The sequence below is a fragment of the Chiloscyllium punctatum genome, chromosome 3 (genome assembly GCF_047496795.1).
Source record: "Chiloscyllium punctatum isolate Juve2018m chromosome 3, sChiPun1.3, whole genome shotgun sequence".
In the NCBI taxonomy this organism is placed as follows: Eukaryota; Metazoa; Chordata; class Chondrichthyes; order Orectolobiformes; family Hemiscylliidae; genus Chiloscyllium; species Chiloscyllium punctatum.
The window spans coordinates 156,141,779-156,159,590 of record NC_092741.1 but is presented as its reverse complement, the minus strand read 5'-3'; the positions used below and the strand labels follow the sequence as shown (position 1 = coordinate 156,159,590).

Below are 17,812 nucleotides of genomic sequence, written 5' to 3'. Positions count from 1 at the left end.
AAATTATAAAAGCAGGTAACGATTTTGAGTCTGAAGAAAGAATAGAATGGAATGGCTTGAAGAAACTGTTTGAAAATTGTTCTACCAATGAAATATTAGTGGACACATTTCGGAAATGATGCAATCAGGAATGCTTCAGAGAAATGATGGGATAAGGGACGTATAAAAAATCTAACTGAGAATGTCTTATAAAATACGTGGCTGAAAATAGGTTAGATTACAGTGTGGAAACAGGCCCTTCGGCCCAACAAGTCCACACTGACCCACACTCCGAGCAATTTAGCATGGCCAATTCACCTGACCTGCACAGCTTTGGACTGTGGGAGGAAACTGGAGCAAACCCACCCAGACATGGGGAGAATGTGCAAACTCCACACAGTCACCTGAGGCAGGAATTGAATCCGGGTCTCAGGTGTTGTGAGGCAGCAGTGCTAACCACTGTGCCACTGTGCCGCCCAAATAGGTAGATTTGATGAGCAAATATTGGCAGGTGTTCTTCAAGGTGCCCTGACTCTTGAGCTGTGGGTTAGTATGAAAGTTTCATAGTGTGGGGAGAAATTCATTCATTCGGTTATTTTGACACAAAGTGAATTTAATGACAAAATTTAATCTAGAATGCTCATCCCAAAAATATTATAATTGCTGCCAATTCCAAATAATAATCTGCAGACACCACAGAGAATTTATTGAACTCAGATTTAACAGAAAACAGCAGGCACTAACTATATTTCCATTCATTCATGAGATGTGGGCATCATTGGCTGGGCCAGAAGATATCGCATATCCCTAGTTGCAGGTCATGGTGAGTTGCTGGGCAATAGGAGACAGACAGACCTCCTATTGAGCAGGTCATGGTGAGTTTCCTTCTGAAGCAGCTATAGTCAACCTGCTGTAGGGAGACCCCATAGGATCGTAGGATTTTGAAAGAACAGTGAACATTAATAAATTTCCAACTCAGGCTGGTGGATGGCCTGGAGGGGAACTTGAAGCTGGTGGTGTTCCCATGTACCTGCTGTCCCACCCTTCTACGTGGAAGTTGGTGTTGGTTTGACAGGTGCTTACGGAGGATCTTCGGTGAACTACTGCAGGCCATCTTGTAGATAGACTACACTGCTGTTACTGAGCGTCAGTGGTGGAGGGAGTGGGTGTTTGTGAATGTAGTACCAATCAAGTGGGCTGGTTTGACCTGGATAGCGTCAAGTTTCTTGAGTGTTGACGGAACTGCACCCATCCAGGCAAGTGGGGAGTATTCCACCTGTCTTTGAAAGCTCTATACATGTACATGGGTAAAACATCAGATTCTATTGGAAGCTCTGCCTCTCCTGCTGAAACTGTATATTTAAAAGGGAGCCAGACAACTCTTCCCTCACTGAACCCCAGTGAACCTGGCATCCTGGCCCTCACCCAAACTTAGAGTTGGTTGAGAAAGGCAGATATCAGCCCCAAAATGTAATGCCCAGTCCCGAACGTTGCTCTTACAAGATGTACATGTGAGCAGGAAGACTATATCCCACAGAGATGGTGAGAAGAGGCTACCCTGCTTGATAAGGGCACCATGGGTGAAGGTGACTGAGGCTGTCAGTGCACATTCAACACTCATGATACACAGCTGTAAGGAGATGAATGATTCCTTGTGGTCTTTCAGAATAAGTGCCACTTTCTACTAAATTCATTATGCCCCAATGACTGTGTCCAACCACAGGAACTGTGCAGCACTATCACATCAACCTTGGATATCAGGCATCCCCACCAAGTGTCATGTTTATCTATGTCTCTCACTTTTACTGAATCTAAGCAGATTGGACATGGAGCAACACTGTGATCCTGCCTCTTACACATCTGCCATTGCTCACATTTCAGACAGAAAGGGATTGACAACACACACACATCACCAGCTCACTCAAAGACTCAAACGGAACAAGAGCAGCACTGCAAACATGACTTCAACATAAAAACATCAGATACATATTGTGCACTCACTACACATCAAGCTTTACTCAGCTTTAATTGCTTTAGTTCAGGTCTTTATCACATGTAACCATGTTTCATTCAAATAACAAAGAACATTACAGCACAGGAACAGGCCCTTCGGCCCTCCGAACCTGTGCTGATCCAGATCCTCGATCTAAACCTGCCCCCTATTTTCTAAGGATCTGTATCCCTCTGCTCCCTGCGCATTCATGTATCTGTCTAGATACATCTTAAATGATGTTATCGTGCCGCCTCTACTACCTTCGCTGGCAATGTGTTCCAGGCACCCACCTCCCTCTGTGTAAAGAACTTTCCACGCATATCTCCTTTAAACTTTTCCCCTCTCACCTTGAACTCATGACACTTAGTAATTGAATCCCTCACTCTGGGAAAAAGCTTCTTGCTATCCACCCTGTCTCTACCTCTTATGCTTTTGTAGACCACAATCAGGTCCCCCCTCAATCTCTGACTTTTTAATGAAAATAAACCTAATCTACTCAATCTCTCTTCATAGCTAGCACCCTCCATCCCAGGTAACATCCTCGTAAACCTTCTCTGCACCCTCTCCAAAGCATCCACATCCTTTTGGTAATTTGGTAATACTGTACACAGTATTCCAAATGTGGCCGAACCAAAGTCTTATACAACTGCAACATGACCTGCCAAACTCTTGTACTCAATAGCCTGTCCGATGAAGAAAAACATGCCTCCTTGACCACTCTATTGACCTGCATTGCCACCTTCAGAGTACAATGGACCTGAACACCCAGATTTCTCTGTACATCAATTTTCCTCAGGACTTTTCCTCTTACACTGGATCTTCTAAAATGCTTCACCTCGCATTTGGCCAGATTGAACTCCATCTGCCATTTCTCTGCCCAACTCTCCAATCTATCTATATTCTGCTGTATTCTTTGACAGATCTCTTAACTATCTGCTACTCCACCAATCTTCGTGTCATCTGCAAACTTGCTAATCAGACCCCCTACATTTCCTTGAGATCATTTCTGTATATCACAAGCAACAGTGGTCCCAGCACGATCCCTGTGGAACACCAGTGGTCCCAGGTCTCCATTTTGAGAAATTCCCATCCACTAGTACTGTCTGTCTCCTATTGCCCAGCCAGTTCTCTATCCAACTAGCTAATACATCCTGGACGCCATGCAATGTCAATTTCTCCATCAGCCTACCATGGGGAACCTTCTTGTCCTTGAAGTCTATATGTATGACATCTCCAGCCCTTTCCTCGTTAATCAATTCTGTCACTTCCACAAAGAATTAGAGTCACAGAGTCACAGAGATGTACAGCATGGAAACAGACCCTTCGGTCCAACCCATCCATGCTGACCAGATATCCCAACCCAATCTAGTCCCACCTGCCAGCACCTGGCCCTTATCCCTCCAAACCCTTCTTATTCATATACCCATACAAATGCCTCTTAAATATTGCTATTGTACCAGCTTCCACCACTTCCTCTGGCAGCTCATTCCATACACGTACCACCCTCTGTGTGAAAAAGATGCCCCTTAGGTCTCTTTTATATCTTTCCCCTCTCACCCTAAACCTATGCCCTCTAGTTCTGGACTCCCCAACCCCAGGGAAAAGATTTTATCTATTTATCCTATCCATGCCCCTCATAATTTTGTAAACCTCTAGAAGGTCACCCCTCAGCCTCTGATGCTCCAGGGAAAACAGCCCCAGCCTGTTCAGCCTCTCCCTATAACTCAAATCCTCCAAACCTGGCAACATCCTTTTAAATCTTTTCTGAACCCTTTCAAGTTTTACAACATCTTTCCAATAGGAAGGAGACCAGAATTGCACACAATATTCCAACAGTGGCCTAACCAATGTCCTGTACAGCCGCAACATGACCTCCCAACTCCTGTACTCAATACTCTGACCAATAAAGGAAAGCCATACTAAACGCCTTCTTCACTATCCTATCTACCTGCGATTCCACTTTCAAGGAGCTATGACCCTGCACTCCAAGCTCTCTTTGTTCAGCAACACTCCCTAGGACCTTACCATTAAGTGTATAAGTCCTGCTAAGATTTGCTTTCCCAAAATGCAGCACCTCACATTTATCTGATTCTATTAAATTGGTAAGACATGACACAAAACCAAGTTGCCTATCCCGGATAAGCCCATTTTCTTCCAAATGGGAACAGATCCTATCCCTCAGTATTTTCTCCAGCAGCTTCCCTCCAACGCCGTCAGGCTCACTCGTCTATAATTACCTGGATTATCTGATTCAGAATCATCTTGATTATAGCTTCCCCCTGAACAACTTTCGACTTTCTTGGAGGGTACACAGATGATGCTAGCTGTGGGGCTTCATGCCTGTACTTGTAACTATAATGTGGAGATGCCGGTGTTGGACTGGGGTGGACAAAGTTAAAAATCTCACAACACCAGGTTACAGTCCAACAGGTTTATTTGGAAGCACTAGCTTTCAGAGCACCGCTCCTTCATCAGTAGCAGTGGTCCAAAAGCTACTGCTTGTGTTGGACTATAACCTCATGTTGTGAGACCTTTAACTTTGTTTGCAGACAAAGAGTTCGTGGTTTGGATGAAACACTGTTCTACAGCCACATGTACACAGAGTGGGCCATCCTCCATAGCCCAAGACTAGTCTTCCCCTTTCCTGATGCTGACAGATATTAGATCTCTGTGCTGTTCCTGTCAATATTGCTTTCTATGGTTGGAGTTCATATCTCAATGTGACCAGTGCTGTCTTCCTAATCTGCAGCCTGCAGTGGTGACACATTGGGAGGTTTAGCCTGTGTCATGATCATTGTAACTTTAAAATGCCAGGACACACACCTGTTCCCAAACTTGCTCCTGTGAATGTAATTCGAGCAAATTGAGCTTTTAATAAGTATTCCTGACAAGCTAATGAAGGTTAAACAAGTTCCTAATCATGAAAGCCAAGTATAAATAAAATCTAATTCTTTCCATAGATTTTTAATGTAATACCTTTCCTATTCGTGTACTTATCCAAATGTCTTTTAAACATTCGAACTGCACCTGCATCCACCATTTCCTCAGGCTGTTAGTTTCCACACATGAACTGCCCCTTAAATCCTTTTTAAATCTTTCTCCTTTCATGTTAAAAATATGCCTCCTAGTTTTGAACTCCCTCACCCTAAGGATTAGATCCTGTCATGTACCTTATCTACGCCCCTCATGATTTTATAAACCTCTATAAGTTCACCCCTCAACTTTCTATTCTCCAGAGGAAAAGGTCCCTGCCTATTTTTATAACTCAAACCCTCCATTCCCAGCAACATCCTGGTAAATCTTTTCTGAACCTTCTCCAGCTTAATAACATCCTTCTTAAAACAGGGTGACCAGAACTAGACACAGTATTCCAGAAGAGGCCCCACCAATATCCTGTACAACTTCAACATAATGTCTCAACTCCTGTACTCAAAGGTCTGAGCAATGATGGTGAGCATGCGAAAAGTCTTCATAACCACCCTGTATACCTGTGACACAAATTTCAAAAGAATTGTGTACCCGAACCCCCGAGGTGTCTCTGTTCTCCAACACTACCCAAGGCCCGAGCATTAACTGGATAAGTTCTGCCCTTGTTTGTTTTACCCAAAATGTAATTCCTCGCATTTATTCAAATTAAACTCCCTCTGCCACTCCTCAACCCTTTGAAGCAAAATCTCTTTGTAATCTTGGATAACCTTCTTTATTACTTACGAGGTGGAACATTTAGCATCCTGTATTTTAGATTAAACATTCAGACATTTGCCTAAAAGAATCAAGCCATTACTAAGATGTAAGGCAGCCATGATTGACCGCTTATAGCTCAACTGGAACTAATAAGTCGCTGTAATAAATGACTGAGTCCTGACCCTTGACTACGATGAAGATATAAAAGAAAACCTCTCTTCAGATTGACTAATTCTTCATTACCATCCCATAAGAAGGGAAAATCATCCTCTGGGGTACTGTAATGTTAGGATTGGCCATGACTTGGATGAATGGAGTAGAGCCATTGGGAAAAGTCAAACCAAATGGTGTCCTCCTGCAGACCAGTATGTTCAACATGACCACATTATAAGAAATGTCTGTCAGAGGACAATTACAAACCTACATGGAGGTATCTTAGAACACTTCTTGGATTATGTTGGTGGTAGGCGAGTTGTTGGAGGGAATCCTGAGGGACAGGATGTACATGTATTTGGAAAGGCAAAGACTGATTAGGGACAGTCAACATGGCTTTGTGCTTGGGAAATCATGTCTCACAAACTTGATTGAGTTTTTTTGAGAAGTAACAAAGAGGATTGATGAGGGCAGAGCGGTAGATGTGATCTATATGGACTTCAGTAAGGAGTTCGACAAGGTTCCCCATGGGAGACTGGTTAGCAAGGTTAGATCTCATGGAATACAGGGAGAACTAGCCATTTGGATACAGAACTGGCTCAAAGGTAGAAGACAGAAGGTGGTGGTGGAGAGTTGTTTTTCAGACTGGAGGCCTGTGACCAGTGGAGTGCCACAAGGATCGGTGCTGGGTCCTCTATTTTTTGTCATTTACATAAATGATTTCGATGCGAGCATAAGACGTACAGTTACTAAGTTTGCAGATGACACCAAAATTGGAGGTGTAGTGGACAGCAAAGAGGGTTGCCTCAGATTACAACAGGATCTGGACCGATGGGCCAATGGGCTGAGAAGTGGCAGATGGAGTTTAATTCAGATAAATGTGAGGTGCTGCATTTTGGGAAAGCAAATCTTAGCAGGACTTATACACTTAATGGTAAGGTCCTGGGAATGTTGCTGAACAAAGAGACCTTGGAGTGCAAGTTCATAGCTCCTTGAACGTGGAGTTGAAGGTAGATTGGTTAGTGAAGAAGGCGTTTGGTATGCTTTCTTTTATTGGTCAGAGTATTGAGTACAGGAGTTGGGAGGTCATGTTGCAGCTGTACAGGACATTGGTTAGGCCACTGTTGGAATATTGCATGAAATTCTGGTCTCCTTCCTATCAGAAAGATGTTGTGAAACTTGAAAGAGTTCAGGAAAGATTTACAAGGATGCTGCCAGGGTTGGAGGATTTGAGCTATAAGGAAAGACTGTTCAGGCTGGGGCTGTTTTCCCTGGAACATTGGAGGCTGAGGGGTGACCTTATTGAGGTTTACAAAATTATGAGTGGCATGGATAGGGTAAATAGATGAAGTCTTTTCCCTGGGGTGCGGGAATCCAGAACTAGAGGGCATAGGTTTAGGGTGAGAGGGTAAAGGTATAAAAGAGACCTAAGAGGCAACTTTTTCACGCAGATGGTGGTACGTGTATGGAATGAGCTGCTAGAGGAAGTGGTGGAAGCTGGTACAATAGCAATATTTAAGAGGCATTTGGATGGGTATATGAATAGGAAGGGTTTGGAGGGATATGGGCCGGGTACTGGCAGGTGGCACTAGATTGGGTTGGGATATCTGGTCAGCATGGACGGGTTGGGCCGAAGGGTCTGTTTCCATGCTGTACATCTCTATGACTCTATGACTCTATGTATGTCATTGTTCAGATCAAAGATCTAAGTCATTTCCACAACCCTTAGTCCATGCCTGCTGGACAGCTAAGTATCTTGTTCAGTTAGTGATGACTATCCACTGGGTATAAAGTCACCCCAAAGACCTAACATTCGAGAGGAAGAAGATCAATGTCTCAGCTTTCAGGCAGCCTGACCAGAGAGAGGAATTCCAGGTGTAACTCACAACCCATCTAGAAAATGTTCATACCACCAACTCAATCCCAAAACGCTGGGATCAAATCACGTCTGCTCATTGGATTGGAGTATGTCACCAGTAGGACTGGTTGAATGGAAATGATGCTGAGATGTGACCTCCCAGGACAACAACTCAAGGTGGCAATTCCAGGGTGCAACATTCCAGCTGCTGAAGGCTGACACCAAAAGACAAACCTAAAATATAAAGGGCATGAGGTGAGAAGAGAAGGCTGAGCAACCCAACAATCTGTTGATCACCATAACTTGTGAAGTTGTATTGAGGCTGCCTGCAGGAGGCATAGGCCATGGTCAAATCCAGAAATAGCCCTCAATCACAAGACAGTGTTTATCTTCCTCGACAGTGTGGTGCTGATAAAGCCCAGTCGGTCAGGCAACATCCGAGGAACAGGAGAATCAATGTTTCAGCTGAATGAGTCCCTGATGAAGGGCTTATGCCCGAAACGTTGATTCTCTTGCTCCTCAAATGCTGCCTGACCAGCTGTCCTTTTTCAGCACCACACTCTTGGCTCTGATCCCCAGCATCTGCGGTCCTCGCTCTCTCCTAGTGTTTATCTTCCTCACAGATTTTCAACAACTCCTCAGCCATGAGCCCACAGTGACACTTGGTGCTCTCCAGGTAGTCCCCAGTCCCATTTGGTACAATTGCAGGATGAACAACTCATTGATAGAAGAGGAAGTTATCAAGAGGATAACAAAAATCAGTGTCTGTGACCTGGATGGTGAACCAGCTGAGATCTTCCAAGCCGGTGAGTTTTTGATCACATGAAGACTCCACACACTCATCCTGCAGATTTGGAAGAAAATATTTTTCCTTTCTGAGACACAGGGAGGGTTTGGTCCTTGGATATTGTTTTTGTTGCCAGTGAAGTCCTAGAAACACTGCACAAACAAGTTTTGCAACTCTTCACTGTATTCATCGGCTTGTCCCAAGCATCAGACTCTGCAATTGTCAAGACTGTGTGGATTATGCTCCAAAGATTTGGATGTCCAAGAAATTTCATCGTGATCTTGGAATTGCTTCAGGACGATGACTGCAACAATCTTAACTGAAAAAGATGCTTCAATATGAGCTGAGTTATCTTAAACTGTGGGATGGCCCCACACTATTTGCAACTTACCCGACAGAGGCTATTAACTTAATCAAAGATCAACTGTTCTCTGGTGTCATTAATAAGTGCCACCCAGAAGGAAAGCTCCTTACTCAGAGTCACCACTATGCCCCAACTAGGCTAACCACCACAGCCAGACATGATTAACCATTGTGAATGACTGCAGTGCCAGCACCACCTCGGTACCCAGCCAATGAGCCACTCTCACCATCTTCAATTCCGCTTGAAAAACTTACCTTATCCTTGAATGTTGCCAGAACAAAACTTATGCATAATCCAATACCTGGCCAGGTAAATATTCTCCCTTCCATATGTGTTGATCAAGTGACTATCGGAAATGTAAAGGGTTTCCCATACATTGGCAGCTACTCGCTCAAAAGGTTAATTTTGACGAGATAATCCAGCACTGGATCAGCCGGGCCCACTCAGCCTTCCACAGAAACAAAATAAAGAACTGCAGATGCTGGAAATCAGAAACAAGAACAGAAATTTCTGCAAAAGCTCAGCAGGTTCAGTAGGCTCCGTTGAGAGAGATCAGAGTCAATGTTTCAGGTCTAGTAATCCTTCTTCAGAACTGTCGCACTCTGAGGACAGCTTCAAGTTAGCTTTGAAGGGTTGGCTTTGTTCTCCCACTCGAGACTTGTGAAAACTGGACTTGGAAGCGTAACTTAGGGGAAGAGGAATTTCTTCAGCCAGAGGGTAAGGAATCTGTGGGACTCATTGTTGCAGAGGGCTGTGGAGGCCAACTCATTGAGTGTATTTCAGATGGAGATAGGTAGGTTCTTGTTTAGTAAGTGGATCAAGGGTTACAGGGAGAAGGCAGGAGAATGGGGTTGAGAAATGTACTAGCCCTGATGGAATGACAGGGCAGACCTGATGGATTGAACGGCCTAATTCTGCTGCTATACCTTATAGTCTATTTCTTCACCACTGCCTAAGGATACACATGGTCGCTCCTGCATTCATTAAATTCTCAGATGCCCTGTTGTCCTTGCTGCAGCTTTATCACACACCTGACAAAGTTATGGGTCAATCTTCTTACAATCTAAACGTAACAGAGCATGCCAGTTCCCTACTCTCGGCATAAACTGGTCGCGATGAATGGCCTTTTTCTGGCTTATATAGTCTACAAAATACTTTAAGCCTAGCATCTTAATGCATGCCACCCTCTGTACTGAATCCACACGTACATGTGTAGTGGAGACAGCTCTGGACAGCTCACTGAAAGCCTGCAATAACAAACTCATCACATCCCCCTTGATCTCCTCATCTATTTGGTTTGGCTCCACTTCCTTATCATTATTTTAATTTTGCTGAAGCAGAATTCACCTGGGATTTTCTTCCTCAAAGAGTTTTTGAATGTAGCTGCATTGATCTTTTATTTATTTTTTGGAAACAGATGCAGAATTTCTACATCAGATTCTACTTAGTTTACCTTCTCCTGAGAATATATTGCTGGTTAGACTAATGAGGAGTCTCATTATTTTGCGATTTACAGGCAGCCCGTGTATCCTATTTGAAGCAATTGACACAGGACAACTTCAGCATGGCGTCTGAGGTACTAACTACCCTTGAAATACAGTGTTTTGATACAACTATCTGATTGATTATGAAACATTATCTTTATTGCATCTCCAATTATGGAGGTCTTTCAATAGCAAAACAAATATTCAAATTAATGCTCACAATTATTTTTTGCTAAAAATCACAATTAACAGGTTCCATTGAAGCAATTACTGACTTCATATGGGTATGTGGTGTGAAGGGAGTGAAAGAAATATGCAAATTACAGAAATTGTCCATGATTGCTGTTGTTTTAAAAGGTGTTTTTTTTTTCTCTGTTGTCAATTTTCAAACAATTTGGTCATTGGCCCAATGCTTTCATTGTTGATTGATTTATAACAGTTTTTCAAGTATTGACCACAGCCAGAGGAACACAGATACAGGAGTAACCCATTCCAACTGCTCGGTCCTTTAATACAATCATGGCGATTGACAATTCAATGGTGTTTACACAAATTATCCCCATAATCCTTTCTGCCACTGGCAATCAGAGATCTATCAATCTCTATTTGCAATCTTGCAATTACAAAAATAGAAACAGTAATTTTTAATGTGAACGCTATGTGATCTATTTTACAAATGACTGGTAACAAATTCTTATGAGGTTCTTGACTTCTCTGAGGATTACACATGGTGGTATCTTCAACTGCTCTGAGTGAGATGGGCTATGATGAGGCGAGTGGCAGAGAACTGCAGCGATCCCCATCTCAATATTAAAACTACCTCATGCCACCTTTTATGCTAATCACAAGTGGCACACTGAGATTCTCACCAGCCAGTGGCAAGATACCAATGACAGGGTTAATGCTGTTAAATGCCTTGTTGGAGACATAGCTTACCTCATTAATATTTACAATCTCATCTTACCAAAGAAGATCAATGCTGAGATACCTCGATAAGGAAATCAGGTGGTACAGCTGGTGGAATGAGCTTGTTGCTTGCTCCATCTTGGACACTGGATAGCAACTGTTCAGGCCACAATCCATGGGCACCAGCCACATTCGCACACCCATTGTCTATAGACAGTGCTAGGCATCTAGCATCTGCCAACTCAGAATCTACATGGACAGTGATTAGCTAATGGAATGGACCAGGTTGTACCTCGGGGCTGCTTCTTTGCTCCTCTAATGCTCTCCTACTTTGCGTCTGTCTGCATGCCCACACCGTCCATGCCAAGCCTTCTTCTGCCATTGCCTGGTAGTGCATTGACACTTTCAGCCAGAGCCAAAGGCTATCATTTTTGCCATTTTAAGGGGCATTTTTGTTTAGCATAGACACACAGAAAGGCCTCAAAGGTTTCTCCTTCCAATCCTTCCACTTTCTCCAGACCAAAGGGGTAGCCATGGGCACCCCCATGGGCCCCAGCTCGGCGAATAGAACCACAACAGCGAGCACCCGAGCTACAAATCTTCTCACAAACTTTGAGCCCCTGCTATGCCTGTCTCTTTGTCAGGTACTTGGAACAGTCCATCTTCCACAGCTATGCCAGTACCATTCCCCACCTTTTCCTTTGCTACATCGATGACTGTATCGGCGCCACCGCGTGCTCCCACAAGCATCAACTTCACGAACACCTTCCACCCTGACCTCAAGTTCACCTGGACCATCTCGGACACCTCCCTCCCCTTCCTAAACCTCTCCATCTCCATTTCCGGTGACGAACTCAACAAAGACATCTACTTCAATTCCACTGACTCCCACAGCTACCTGACTACATCTCCTCTCAACCTATCTCCTGCAAAAATGCTATCTTTTATTCCCAATTCCTCCGCCTCCACCCCATATTCGTTCCCAGGAAGACCAATTCACCATAGAACATCCCAGATGGCCTCCTTCTTCAAGCACCGCAATTTCCCCTTCCACTTGGTCAACAATGCTCTCCAACGCATCACTTCCACTTCCTGCACCTCCGCCCTCGAATACCATCCCTCCAATCGCAACAAGGACAGCACCCCTGTGGGCCTCACTTTCCACCCCACCAACCTCAGGATACAAAACATCATCCTCTGCATTTTCACCACCTAAAAACCACCTATATCCCACCACCAGGGTTATATTTCCCTTCTCACTCCGTCTGTGTTTTGTAGAGAACATTCCCTCTACGACTCCCTTGTTAGGTTCACGCCCCCCCCCCCCCACCCCACCCCCACCCATCAACCCCTTCCCCTCCCAGCACCTTCCCTTGCCACCACAGGAATTGCAAAGCCTGCACCTACACCTTCCCCCCTCACCTCCATCCAAGGCCCCAAAGGATCCTTCCACATCTGACAGAGATCTTCCTGTACTTACACACCTATCATCTACTGTGTCCGTTGATCTCAATGTGGTCTCCTCTACCCTGGGGAGACAGGATGCCAACTTGTGAAATGTTTTACAGAACATCTCCGGGACACATGTGCTAAACAATCCCACTGCCCTGTGGCTGAACACTTTAACTCCCCCTCCCACTCTGCCAAGGACATGCAAGTCCTGGGCCTCCTCCACCATCAAATTCTAGCTACCTGATGCCTGGAGAAAGAACGTCTTATCTTCTGCCTTTGGACCTTCCAACCACATAGGATTAATCTCAATTTCACCAGTTTCCTCATCTCCCCTCCCCCCATCTTATCCCAGAACAACACTCTAACTTAGCACCACCATCTTGAACTGTCCCGTCTGTCTATCTTCCTTCCTAGCTATCCGCTCCATCCTCCACTCTGACCTGTCACTATCACCCCCCCATCTTCATCTACCTATCGCAGTCCTAGCTACCTTCCCCAACCCCACCCCCATCCCATTTATCTCTCAGCTCTCAGGGGCCCCCCTCCACATTCCTGATGAAGACCTTATGCTTGAAACGTCGACTCTCCTGCTCCTTGGATGTTGACTGACCGGCTGCGCTGTCTAGTGGCACAAGGTAACTGCATCTTTCCACTCCCAGGCATCATTTGTCGGCAACATTAATTATCTCTTACAATGCGATCGAAACATTTCCAATTCCTGTAGGCCATGAGTGTATTGGTAGTTGACACAGATATATAGCTATTGCCAAAATGGAAAGTTATTTCAAACAATTTATAAATTTATGAAGGACGTTGTTACTTGCATTTGTAGAAATGCAAATTACACGTTAGAACATTTCAGATTTCTAATGAACAAGGAGTTTTTGAGAACATGAAAGAAAGTTGTTGAACATGATTGTCCTGATTCAGGTGGGCGTGCTGAAATGTTTACTGTGATACCCACACAGTGGGGGAGTTGTCTGAATTAATGTGAGGGAGTACTTACTGAGTGAAATGATGAAGTATTCAAACCACTGGAACAACTTGAGAGCTGGGCTATAGCAATTTAGAAAGTGCAATCTTTAAAACGAGTGAAGATCAGATTTACTGGCTTGCTTGAAAGACTGAAGGAGGAAATGCAATAACTGTCTCTGACACTTTCCCACCCCCTCCATAAAACCTGGGAGAAAATCACAGACAAGCTCAATGTTATGTAAATTGGAATGTCATTGAAAGATATAATGAAAAGATATCAGTTTAAAATCTGTTTAGACACAGTGTCAATACCATCGTATATGCCAAACAGTTGGCACATGTCAATATGAAATCTGCTCTTCCATTCTTTCAAATGAGAACATGTTAATCTCAAACAGGAGATTATTCCATTTCAGCTATGGTGGAATATAAATAACCCAAGCAAAACTTATATCAATCAGTACAGTTCATATGTACATGCTATTTACGATTTATCAATACGTTGTGTGTATGTTAGCAATTATGAAAGGAGTTTCTCACACAGAATTCTGAATATACTCAGGATGGTGAGGGTGTAGGGGCTTTGGGGGCAGGCTTCAAAGCTGCAAGTTTAACCCTGCCCAAGTCAGTTTGGGAACCTCTATGTGCAAAGTAGAGCCATCTGGTTTGTCTCTTTGAAGGACTGTAGCCCGTCAATTGGAAGGTGTCTTCATTCTCAGTGCTGTCAACAGGAATGGGAGACACTGACTGTGCTGTGCCCAGCAGAGAGGGTACAGAGATGGACACTGCCCCTGCACAAGGTCGGGTGGAGTCTGGTCTCACTAGGACCCTGTCAGGGAAGCCATGGTGAAGGGTCAGGTTGGTTGGTTGGTGGAGGCGTGGATCTGGTGGGTGAGACTATACAGTACCCAAGTTAGAGGGCACCATCTAAGCCCACAGGGAGACCATCAGACAGGTTTATCAGACAGACTTCTATGGCAGTACAGGGCTCACTCACTGCTAATAAAGTGCCAGTGGTTGCAAAAGAAGCAACCTTAGGAGATTATTCATTGAACATTGTGATTGAAGGTGCTCGGGTTCCACTTGTATCTGTATTCAGCAGCAGGATTGGCACAAACATTGACATTGATCCCATTGTCGTCACAACTCCAGGGCATCTTTAGAGCAGTATTCAATAGTGTATTGCTGCACAGATTGTATAATGTGGAGGTGCCAGTGTTGGACTAGGGTGGACAAAGTCAGAAATCAGGTTATAGTCCAACAGGTTTATTTAAAACTATAAGTTTTCAGAGTGCCACTCCTTCGTCAGGTGAAGTCACTTCCTGGTACTGTGTGACTTCTGAATTTGCACAAATTATGGGCCAGAAAGGCAATTTACTTTCAAGGCAGTTAGATAACCTTCCAGCATCCAAGGTCCTCACTTCATCTTCACCGCACATTGCAATGGAGTTAGTGCTGAATGTCAATCAGCCATGTGAGGTATTACACTCATGTACTGGAGTTGCATATCAATTTGTGCAGAACCCAAACTATGTGTAAGCATGATATTTTATAGCTGTGCACATAGTTACTGCTGTTAACAAATTTCAAGATATTGGTCTCAACAAGAACTCAGTCATTGTGATGTATCCAAAGGGTTTATAATGGTTCAAGAAGACAGCTCCTCCCTAACTTCTCACGGGTAAATAGCAATTGGCAATAATGCTAGCTCAGTTAGCAATGATCACATCCCATGACTGAACAAAAGAAGACATTTTACAGGGTTTATCATATAGAGAAGCACTGAGAACACATCATACTGGCAGTGTTGTTCGACACAAGAAACTAGTGGTGAGAGCTAGTCATTGGCAGCTAGTTGGCCCTACAAGGCAGACAGCAGCAGGGGCAGCTTTGCAGATGCTTTTCTGAGTTAAGTTTTTGAAAACATTTTTACTAATCTAGATGTGTTCTGGGCTGACATTTACAAGCAACAAACAAATCAAAAGTGCTCCAAACCATTCTGAAACACAGTAGCCTCAACAGAGAAGAAACATTTGTGAGTTCTATCTCTTCAAAAAAAACAGAAAGGTTTGTTTTATGTACGGCAAGAAAAAAAGGTCTTGCCAGTAGCACAGGACAGCTCCAAATTAATCAAACAATCGTCAGGCTAGGTGCAGGCAGAACCCTGAACAAAACCACTCTCTGTGTTACTAAAGCTTTTCCTGTGTCCAGGCATTTGTTGATTCAGCCATCTTGTGTTTTGAAGTGGTGCACATGTGATGTCAGTCCGATCTAGCTTTTGGCATTGACATGAGTTAGAGAGACTGGATTAGTGGTGCTGGAAGAGCACAGCAGTTCAGGCAGCATCCAACGAGCAGAGAAATCGACGTTTCAGGCATAAGCCCTTCATTGGGCTTTTGCCCGAAACGTCGATTTCTCTGCTCGTTGGATGCTGCCTGAACTGCTGTGCTCTTCCAGCACCACTAATCCAGTATTTGGTTTTCAGCATCTGCAGTCATTGTTTTTACCTTGATGAGTTAGAGAGAACTGTTCAACTTCTTTTAAAGCAGCAACAATTTGGGGGTAACAAAAGAGAAGGAAAGAATAAAAAACAATAAGCATTACACTGCAATACACATTCTTTATGTTAGGAGAAAGTGAGGACTGCAGATGCTGGAGATCAGAGCTGGAAAGTGTGTTGCTGGAAAAGCGCAGCAGGTCAGGCAGCATCCAACGAGCAGGAGAATTGACGTTTCGGGTATAAGCCCTTCTTCAGGAACGACGACGGGCTTATGCTGGAATTATTGACACTCATGGATGCTGCCTGGCCTGCTGCTCTTTTCCTGCAGCACAGATCCTTTAAATTACCAATTTAAAGTACACAGAGCTTCAAATTAAAGATAGAAAACAAAGATCTAGGCATGGTTTGGCACCTCACTGACAATCTGTCAAATTACAGCTAGTTTGACAAAGAATAAATCTTGACTATTGATTAACAGCTGAGAATGGAAGGAAGGCAGTCAAACTCCTTATTGACCTGGAGAATGAAGGATTAAGGAGATTTTATTCCTTGGATATTGTGAATGCTGACCATAAAGATCCTGACAAATGTTTCCAGTTTTTGAAGACCAGCTTACAGTTTGAGTCAACTTTAGGGTAAACAGGTTTGAGTTCATGTCATATAACTGATAAGTGAAGCAATTAGCTGATTGATATGAAGGTGCTGATGCAATGGTGTGGAATGGAATTTCACCAAAGCTAATGTAGTTGAAAGGCTAGTGGAACTGGTAATTGCTCCTATACCCTGTATAAGTTATTTAAAGAAACACTTTGAGACAAAAGGAAATAATTTTTTAGGCGGATGAAGGTGCATTTTTGAAACCATTATTGTGATCAACAGAACCTTCAGGTGCTCGATACGACAACAATTATTCCAGCTGTCAAAAGTGAATTAAACATCCTAACCTCGTGTGAGGTGTAACTTGGTTCCGCACCAAGATAAATATCCCAGAACCTTGTGACACATGCAAGTTATGTTGTACAGGAGGACATTGGACTAAAAGGTGCCAGGGAAACCCAAACTGCAGCACAATGCTCCACAGCAGCAAGGTACAACATGAAACATGTTTCCAACATTCCACTCATGGCACTGAGACATATCAATGAAGATCCATGCGTCCCTGGAATAAGGCAGTTTATGGACTCCAGTCAGATAGTAATGAGGTCAATGTGATCCAATACATGGTTGTTAATGAAGGAGTACAACTTTACCTCCATTCAAGTGATATACTCCAAAAGGAATGAAGAACATACACTCTGTGCCGAAACTTTACACTAGAATAATTGCAAACATCCCTTTATTCATCTTACAGGAGATTTACCCAGGAAGCTATCACAGTGTGGTGCAGTCTACACAAGACAAGCTTCTTGCTTCCAATGGATCTGATTTCCCATGAATTGGCATCACCCATCTTAAATGCCAATACTGTTCCTCTAGAGGAACACTTAAACATTTTACATTGTTGGATCAGCAGGAAGATATATTATTAGTCTGCCAGTGTGCATATTATTATGATGTAGCAGTCAGCTGACTATCACAATGTACATGATTTATTTAGTGCTGTCAAGACTGTCTTTGGTCCTCAAATCCAAAGCCCCACCCCACTGCTGGGCCACGAACAGAGAAGGGCTCATTAAG

At 43.7% G+C, this 17,812-nt stretch overlaps 1 protein-coding gene across 9 annotated transcripts in view; it reads right to left on the bottom strand.

The window, feature by feature from the left end:
• The window catches only part of otofa (otoferlin a), a 461,762-nt gene that overhangs the window by 428,956 nt on the left and 14,994 nt on the right, over positions 1 to 17,812 (bottom strand). The window lies entirely within an intron of this gene.